Source organism: Thunnus albacares, chromosome 9, assembly GCF_914725855.1.
Source record: "Thunnus albacares chromosome 9, fThuAlb1.1, whole genome shotgun sequence".
NCBI classification, from domain to species: Eukaryota; Metazoa; Chordata; class Actinopteri; order Scombriformes; family Scombridae; genus Thunnus; species Thunnus albacares.
The window spans coordinates 7,644,015-7,652,412 of NC_058114.1; the positions used below are offsets into that span (position 1 = coordinate 7,644,015).

General features: G+C 39.5%; 1 protein-coding gene across 1 annotated transcript in view; it reads left to right on the forward strand.

The window, feature by feature from the left end:
• atp11b (ATPase phospholipid transporting 11B (putative)) overlaps positions 1-7,770 on the forward strand; it is a 57,195-nt gene extending 49,425 nt beyond the window's left edge. Inside the window, exon 30 of the mRNA XM_044360729.1 lies at positions 2,622-7,770. The gene's annotated coding sequence lies outside the window, so the exon portion shown is untranslated. The remainder of the gene's footprint in view (positions 1-2,621) is intronic.
• The last annotated feature ends 628 nt before the right edge of the window (positions 7,771-8,398 follow it).

Here is an 8,398-nt window from a genome sequence, read left to right on the forward strand (position 1 = left end):
TCAAAAAATCTGCCTGCTCTGTTCTTTTCTTGGGTCCGTGTTCCCACCGGTTTATCCCTAAAGTGTTTCGGTGCTAACGTCCTCTTTTGTTCCGTCGTAACCCGCGGAGCAAAGATGGATTTTAGCAATAAGATGTTTCAGTTCACCCCGGCTCGGGTAGACAGCCGAGCTAGTGATGTAGCACATGATAGCGCCTCCAGTCAAAACACCATTTGAGTCATCAGCCTATTTAAAGTCCCTGGGTGGCCCTGTTCTCCTGTTTACCAGGTCTTAAAACGGTTGTCTTCATCTCAGAGCGCAGCGTTAAACTAAAAGGTCATGAGAATTATTCAGTAGTAGAGCAGCTGACATTTAGAAGTCCAGATATATGTGATTATGGGTGATGGATTGGTGATTGAGACATGTAAAAACTGCACATGCATCAGGCTTACCTCGCGCGGTCATGTGAAGATCAGGTGTAGCGGTACTTTGATGTGAGTCGGTGTGGTAGAGGTTGGTGTGTTGTGACCTACCATGATATTTCCATGTAGTGTTTCTTATCAGCCATTTAAACGTTTTGAGTGGTTTAAAAATGGATTGAGTCGTGTACTTGATCTGTCCTAGTAAGACTATTCCAAAGGAGATCCAGCTTGCTGAGCTAATTACAGAAAAGAACTGAATTTTAGGTGAGTCCTTATTTTCCAAAGGCTCTGTAATGTCTATACATAGAAATATATATCATATATTTTATACTATATGCATAGTGCATATGTTTAATACTGTGAAAAACACTGTGATACCTATTTTTGTAGTAAAGATAGTAAAAAAGAAGAGGAGAGTATGTTTAAATAGCCATGAAGGGAACTTTAGCGTGTATATTTTACCTGCAGGGAATCACATACGAATCCACGGGCCAGATGCATAAAACTCTGTAGATTCAAGACTAAAACTGTGTGCACACATAAAGCCAGAAATATGCATACACGTTATTATCATCAGATTTATAAAGCTGTGCATACGCATGGTTCTATTTTATAAATCTCAGTCATTGTGGAACTGGGCGCACGTGCACGAGCCTCATTTCCACAAGTAGCCATAAATGGATGAAGATACACTCTGAACCAGCTGTTTTCAGCTGTATCAATTCGCCACCTGCTCCACCAGTCTGTACACCTGTTAATGAAATACACCGTAAAGAAGAAGTGCCGTTTCACAGATTGTGTTGCACCAGCGAGAAGTGTCATAACGCAGGGCTGCGTAGCTATTTATAGTCCATATCATTCATTCATCACATGGACCTGTAAGCCCTCATCAGCAGTCATATCTCCGAAATTTAATCAATGATTAGTTTGTAGCTCTCATACCTAAACAAACTTTACAAGCTGTGTCACAACTAAGAAGAATAAAGAATATCAACAGAAAAATAAAATGCTGATTTCTATGTAAATAGAAGAATAATAAAATAAATCACATAGAAATGATTGATCAGTATAACGTTTGCCTCGGATCGGCATTTTACAAATCTGTGTAAACAAAAGAATCACAGAATCAGTGCGGCTGGTTGTCAACCAAAACAAATAATGTTTTATTAAAAGATTCCATCTGTCAGCTGATATTTCATTTCCTCTTCATCACATCAGCCTCAGATCGCTTTAGAGAAACGTGTGTACGTCTGGAGGTCTGGAGGTGTTCACGTTCTCACCACACACTCAGTGTTCATAAATACCAGTTTATGTGCAGGGAATGGCGTATGTATGGGTTTTTTGTGTGTATGCATCATTTATGCATCTGGTCCCAGGTCATCTTGAGAGCGAATATATATATATAAATGAGGCAAGAATGTTGCGGATGTTTGTTTATCATGATTTATTTCTCTTTATGATTATTGTGTTGATTTTCATCCATGGGATTGAGTAGCTCAAGTCTGATCTCACCTCCTCTCTCTCTTCTAAGAACAATCCAGAGACAGATGCAGGTATTTCAGATTTTTTAATAGTTACATGTTTCAAGAAGCTGTTTCACTATTTTTCTCTTAAAGTTAAATAGTGAACAACTTTGGTAGTACAGTGTACTATCCTACTATAAAGGGTTTTACACCCAAAACACCTGATCTGCAAATGTTGTTTAACTCTGATTGGTGTAGGGAATAAGTGACATCACTTTTTTCCCCGCCCTCTTCAATCAGTGAGAAAAGCAAAGACAGAAACAGAAATCTCTTGTGCAAAACAACCAAAAAGTTTTCCGACTTTGGCAGATAAGTGTGATCTTTTAGAACTTCATTGTTCATAGCAAGAAGCTGATTGAGAAAATGCAATTTTAGGGCCTTTTAAATTTCTGAAACTATCCTGAAAGACCAGGATGTAAATGTGATTTAAGGAGGAGAGACTTTTGATACTCAACCACCATCACATTTATTATCAACGCTTCACTTCTCCATTCTTCATTTTTCTCTGCTTCTTCCAGCCTGGTTATGAAGGTTGTAATCACAAAACCTTGGACAGCAGTGTGTTAGCTTGTGATTGTCTAGCCCCACTATCCCCCCCCTGCCCCCCTCCTCCCTCCCCTCAACCACAGACACTTTATCACAGAAACACCCCCCCCCCTCAGCCTCCTAACCCTCAGTCACTGCTACCTGTTTTCAGGTCTTGGAGCGACACAGAGAACTTCTACTCCAACGATCGTAGCATCCTGACGCTGTCGCCCATCGAGGCCACCCACTGCTGAATCCCAGGGCAACTGACTGTAACACGCACAGAGCCGGGGAAAGCTGCTACTTCCGCTATGAGTCATAATCACAACCCCGAAGCCCCCCCCCCCACCCCCCCCACCCCCCCGCCACCATTTTATAAACCTTCTTTACTTAAAACTCAATGCATTCTCAGCTGGATGCAAAGCTGACTTAAACAGCTGTCGCATCATATGAAACCAAAGGACTCAGGCTCAGTGCTGCGGGTCGCTTTATCCTTCAGCAATTCGTGTCCCAGAGTGAATAAATTCTTGTCAGAAAAGTGGAGGACATGTAATGAGAGCTGCGACATGAGGAGAAATGAAACGCGTAGTGCGGAGCCAGTTAGCGCAGCATGAAGCAGACATCTGTGGAGCCGCTACTGTAGAGAGATCCGGATCTTTCAGCATCAAATGATCAGACGTCTGCTGCAGTTATCTAAGAACATCTTGTTCAAGTTCAGTACCTTTTACAAGCGTCTTTAATGAAGATATTAGACACACACTGTGCTCTGAGATCAGCCCCGGTACTTGAACTTGCAGCTATTTTTCATTTTCAGTACAGTTGCCAAACTTATTTTTTCTTGCAACTGATGTTAAACCGACTGTAGGTCTTTCATATCCGTAGACACCGAATCTGAACGCAGATTCCTGACTGTCTGGTCTTTTTGCTGTAGCTAACGTCAGGAGTCAGTCCCGCTCGAAGCATCGCAGCCCGAGGACTGCCGCCTAACCGAGCTTGTTCGGACACCTGAACGCAGGACCGAGGTTGTTTGTAGACACCAGCTACCAAGACTTTCAATGTAGCACCGAGACAGAAGCTCAGCGACATTAAGACTTACATCTCAGAGGCTCGCAGCTGAGGCCTTCCATCACGTCGCTTCCATAAAACTACAATCTTTTCTGCTACAGACCTCCTCCAACCCTGCATATCTCTGAGCTGTCAGCCCCGCTGCACCTTCATTTCTCATTCAAGACGGAAAGGGAAAAAAAAGCTCGACCACCCACAGTCCTGTAGCATCCAGAACCCTGCTGATGATCCAGCAGGGTTCTGCAAATGTTTGTTTTTTTTTTTCCTCCTTCAGACCTACAGTACTCTCCCAGAGATACTGTATGTGGAGCTTCATCTCTACCGTGGTACCAAAGACCAAAGGATTCAGACTGGAGATTAAAAGATGTATTTTTGTGCCTGATTGTACAGAAGCTTATATTGTTGTTTAGACTAATTATCATTGTTCGCGCTGCTTTCTCGTCTGACTGTTCAGGCCTCTGTCTCCCCTGGTGTGTCGCTCTGAAAGGAGGCCGGACAGGGTCTGTTTATAAAGCCATACATTTTCAAGAAGTTATATTATTGATAGATTATTGAAGGTACTGTAAATAGAAGCTGTTTGAGCCCGTTGTTACTTTGTGTACCCCTTGAATGCCTTTTTTTCACTCAGCCGAGTCACTAAAAGCATCTCAGCGTTAAAGGCCGCTGATGCTCAGGGAATATTTTGAGGTAATGAAAGCTGAAAAATTGGACCTAATCAGGTTTAATAACATCAATGTGAACAGAAAACCGAGGTAGAATCATCCATCTCAGTTGCCTAAAAATATTTCCTGTCTATCTAATCAGATAATGGTACAATTATTTTATTTCAGTGAGACAAAAATGGCTTTTAATGGCTAGATGCTTTCTGTGAATCACGGCTGATGCATGTCGACCCAGACAGCAGAATGTTTCTATCTTTAGAGATAAATATTATCAGACAAATACGGTTCAGCTTCAAGAGACAAAAAGAAAAGCAGAGAGTTTGCACAAGTCACATATCAAAAAAAAATCACTTTTTTTTTTTGTTTTTTTGTTTCTCAAATCATTGTCACCATCGAAACCATGTGAATCATGTTTTTGCTGTTACGTTGTTCTTGCCATGTGTGTTTCTATCCACCTGTTGATGAAGTGTGTGTGTGTGTGTGTTGGTGTGTTTCTCTGTATGGCAGCCACGTCGGTTGATAATGGCAATACAGTACGTAGTTTCGTTGTGAGTTTCTGTTGCCCGCAGGTCAGTTTTCTTCTTTAAATACTTGGTACGCTCCTTCTTCTTCCAAAAAAAAAGTCAACAGAGTTGATCTGAGGAAGATTTGTTACGGTTCTTATTTTTTTTGAGTTGTGGGGCATTTAGGAGACTCCAGAAGGTGACTGACAGCTGACAGAAGTTTAGGTAGAAACCCTTTAAGACAACCGTTTTAAACTTGACATCAACCACCACTCCACCGGTACATGCCTCAGCTCACACGGGGAACACAAAGAGTCATAGGATATTTCTGTTTCTACGGTTACAGTTTGAAGATCTAATCGGTGTCCCTCAGCAGCTTGAAATCAGTCAGTAATATTCCTGTCATGTTGATTATTCTTGATGTTTATTTTCAAAATGGTACAGCTGTTTGATGCAAACCTGGGCCTGTTATATCCTCTCTGTTCTCACAGGTGCAACTGATGATGAAATTGTCTATTACTGCGGTACTTTTTTTTTTTTCCCCCCCTGCTTTAATATGTTATACATTTCTTACATATCAATATATCATTGTGTCCTGTAAATGGCCTGAATGCAACCATGAGGTTTGATATCCATTTAGCTATTTTTTTGTTTGTTTGTTTGAGCTGAAAGAAGGCCTGAAACAAACACGATGTCATTATGTTACAACAACCCAGCAGATAACGATCATATCATCACACTGTTGTTGGAAACCCAAATCATCAGTTGCTCGTAAGCTCCTTACACCGCAGTCACACAGGAATTTGTAACCATTTGACCTCATATCTACTATTAAAATTCCTACTTGGATACACCTGTGATATGTACTTGAATTAAGAAAACTCCATCAGTTTTATATAAGGTACAGTTTAAAGGTCAGTTTAAAGCTTTATAATAAAGTTTGAGAAAGTAACCCTGGTGATGTGACAGATGTCACTTTGACATTAAACCTTTATTATTAATTTAGTTCATGGACTTTGAAAGATAAGGGCATTTAGGCAGTGAAGGTCTTATAAAAGATGCTGTTGAGTTGCATCATGGGAACTGTAGGATCAGCATTGTTGGAGCTTGACTCATACCAGAGACTGTAAGTCGGGATATCAGGGCGCCTGCTGCTTTAATTTTGAAGTCCCCCAACTTTATGGAAGTGCAATACTAAATCCAGGAGTACCTCTTTAATTCCTTGAAGAAATTGTCAAACTTGATGCAGCAGAGGCTGAAACAGACTGACTTTAAGTCCTTAATATGGGTCAAAAACACTGAATCCTACAATTCCCATAATGCAATTCAGTCCTGTCTTTCGTAAGACCATCCATGCCTGGTAACTCCACAGTACTTTCTGTTAATCATTTTAATACTGGAGCCCAAGCTGATTATGACCCTGATGACATCACTAAGGTTATTGTTTCAAATCTCCTCCAGAGCCTCAAATTACATTATACAGCTATAAAATGAATAACTTGATATTTATGGGATATTGATACATTTTATGAAATGGCAACAAAGTAAGTAAGTAAGATAAGTATTTTACGTCTTCGCTTGTTGTGCTCACAGACCCAAAATGTTTATTGTGACATAAGTAAAGCCTACGAATAGAAAATGTATAGACCCGGCCTGTTTATAAAGATAACACAAGTATGAGACAAGTACTAATGATGTGCTTCAAAAAAATCATTCACTGAGTTAAAAATACAACAAAATACCTAGAAAAAAAACAAATAAATCATAATGGAGGACAAAGATATCAATGAAAACTTTCACATTTTAGCAATTTTTGTTTCAAAATGTCCTTTTTCCAAAGTCTGTTGTAAGACTTGGTGATGAAAAGACTTTTTTTTTGAAAAAAAAACCTTTGGAATGAAAGTTTAGCTGCAATAAACTCTAATGAGCTAAGTTTAAAAATGTTTAAGGATCGATTCACAATTTCATGATCGTATATTGATCATTTTGAACATTTCGGGTCTGTGCTGATAGTGAAAACTAGAAGTACCATCCAGTCAGTTTCAATTCAAAGCAGACAATAAAAACCACATATATAATACACACATGTAAATGCAGTTCTGTAATTGCACTTTATCCAGACTGTCTATCCAGGTGCAGATATATATTTTTCAGTATCAAATGTAATTGAGGCCCAAGTGGCACGAGAGTTATCTTTTTACTGCTGTTATACAGTATATGCAGAAAACAGATGCTATGTTGTTTTTTTGTTTTGTTTTTTTTTTCTCCTTTGTGATGTAAATAACCAGGACCTGGTTCTCCAAAAGCATCACGGCACTGACGTCACCTGAACTCCGTTACGAGTGAGCCGTGGGGGGGGGGTTTGGATACGAGGGGTATTTCTAGAAGCAGGAGATTACTCAGCCAAGTAGTTAAAAAAAAAAATGACTTAATATTTTATCAAGCCTCCAACACAGATGATCATCACGTCGTCCACCTGAGGCACTATCCAGGTTTAATGGATTCTTAAAAAAGATTACCTGCATCTGGAAATACTGGTCAAAATATAAATGTGTAAAAATGATATTTATCCTGAGGTGTGATCCTGAACTGCTCAATTAAAGAAATTGATCATCATTATTTAACATCAATTATAAATAAACTTAACTTTCCTCAAAAAGAAAAAAAACGTGTAGAAACGGTGACAGATGAAGTCATTGCAGAGATGCTCTTGGAAAGCCGAGCCTCGGTGTGCACGCTCGAATCAAATTAAGGTTTCCTTGATCAAATCAGCTAAAAACAGAACTCTAAATTAAAATGTCAACCAATCAGTTTCCGCAGCAGAATGTCCTGTGACTCAGCATCGGCCGGCCCAGACACGAGGCTGCTGCGGGATCATGTCGGTTTGTTGAAATTATTTTCCTCTCGTCGAGTAAATCACCTCACTAGACGATAAATAACCCACCGCCATCACTCTTCTGTTGACTGATATCTGTTGCTGTGTCTGTCTGTCCTCCCTCCTCCTGTCTGTAAATCTGTCTTATAGCTGTTTATGAAAATGCAGTTCTATTTACGAAATAAAAGACAATTTTTAAGAAACTGGGTTTTTTTTTTTTAAAAAGTGAGAGTTCTTTCACGTCACTGCTCTTTAAATGCAATTTCTGGGAAGCAGACAGTAACTGACCAGAACTAAACAAAAACAACAGCGACTGAAAAACAACTCAGGAGAAATCTCCGGTGGAGTTAATGAGGGAGAAAATAGGCAATTATGACCTAATAGCAGGCAGATAGCAGCAATTAATACAGCAGATCAACTCAGTGTCTCTCAGTCTTACATGACTGTCTGAGGATCACATTATGTAAAGAGTTCAATTAAAGTTTAAAGGTTGACTCGAGGCTGGATGTCAGTTTCTTTTTTGTTGTTTTTTTTACTATTTCAACTCTTAAAATGATTCATTTTAATTAACAACAATTTTGATGATCAATTCAAGTCACTTGTCAAGTAAAACTGTCAAACATTCTCTTGTTCCAGCTTCTCACATGTGAGGATTTACTGTTTTTCTCTGTTTTGTAAAAAAAAAAAATTGTATATCTTTGGCTTTTGGACTGTTTGTAAGACAAAAACCTGCAATATGAAGTCGTCACCTTGAGCTCTGGGATATTCTGAATAAATACAGCAGGACTGTCTTCTTTTATCCCGACCAACAGTCCACAACCCGACAATATTCAGTTTACTGTCA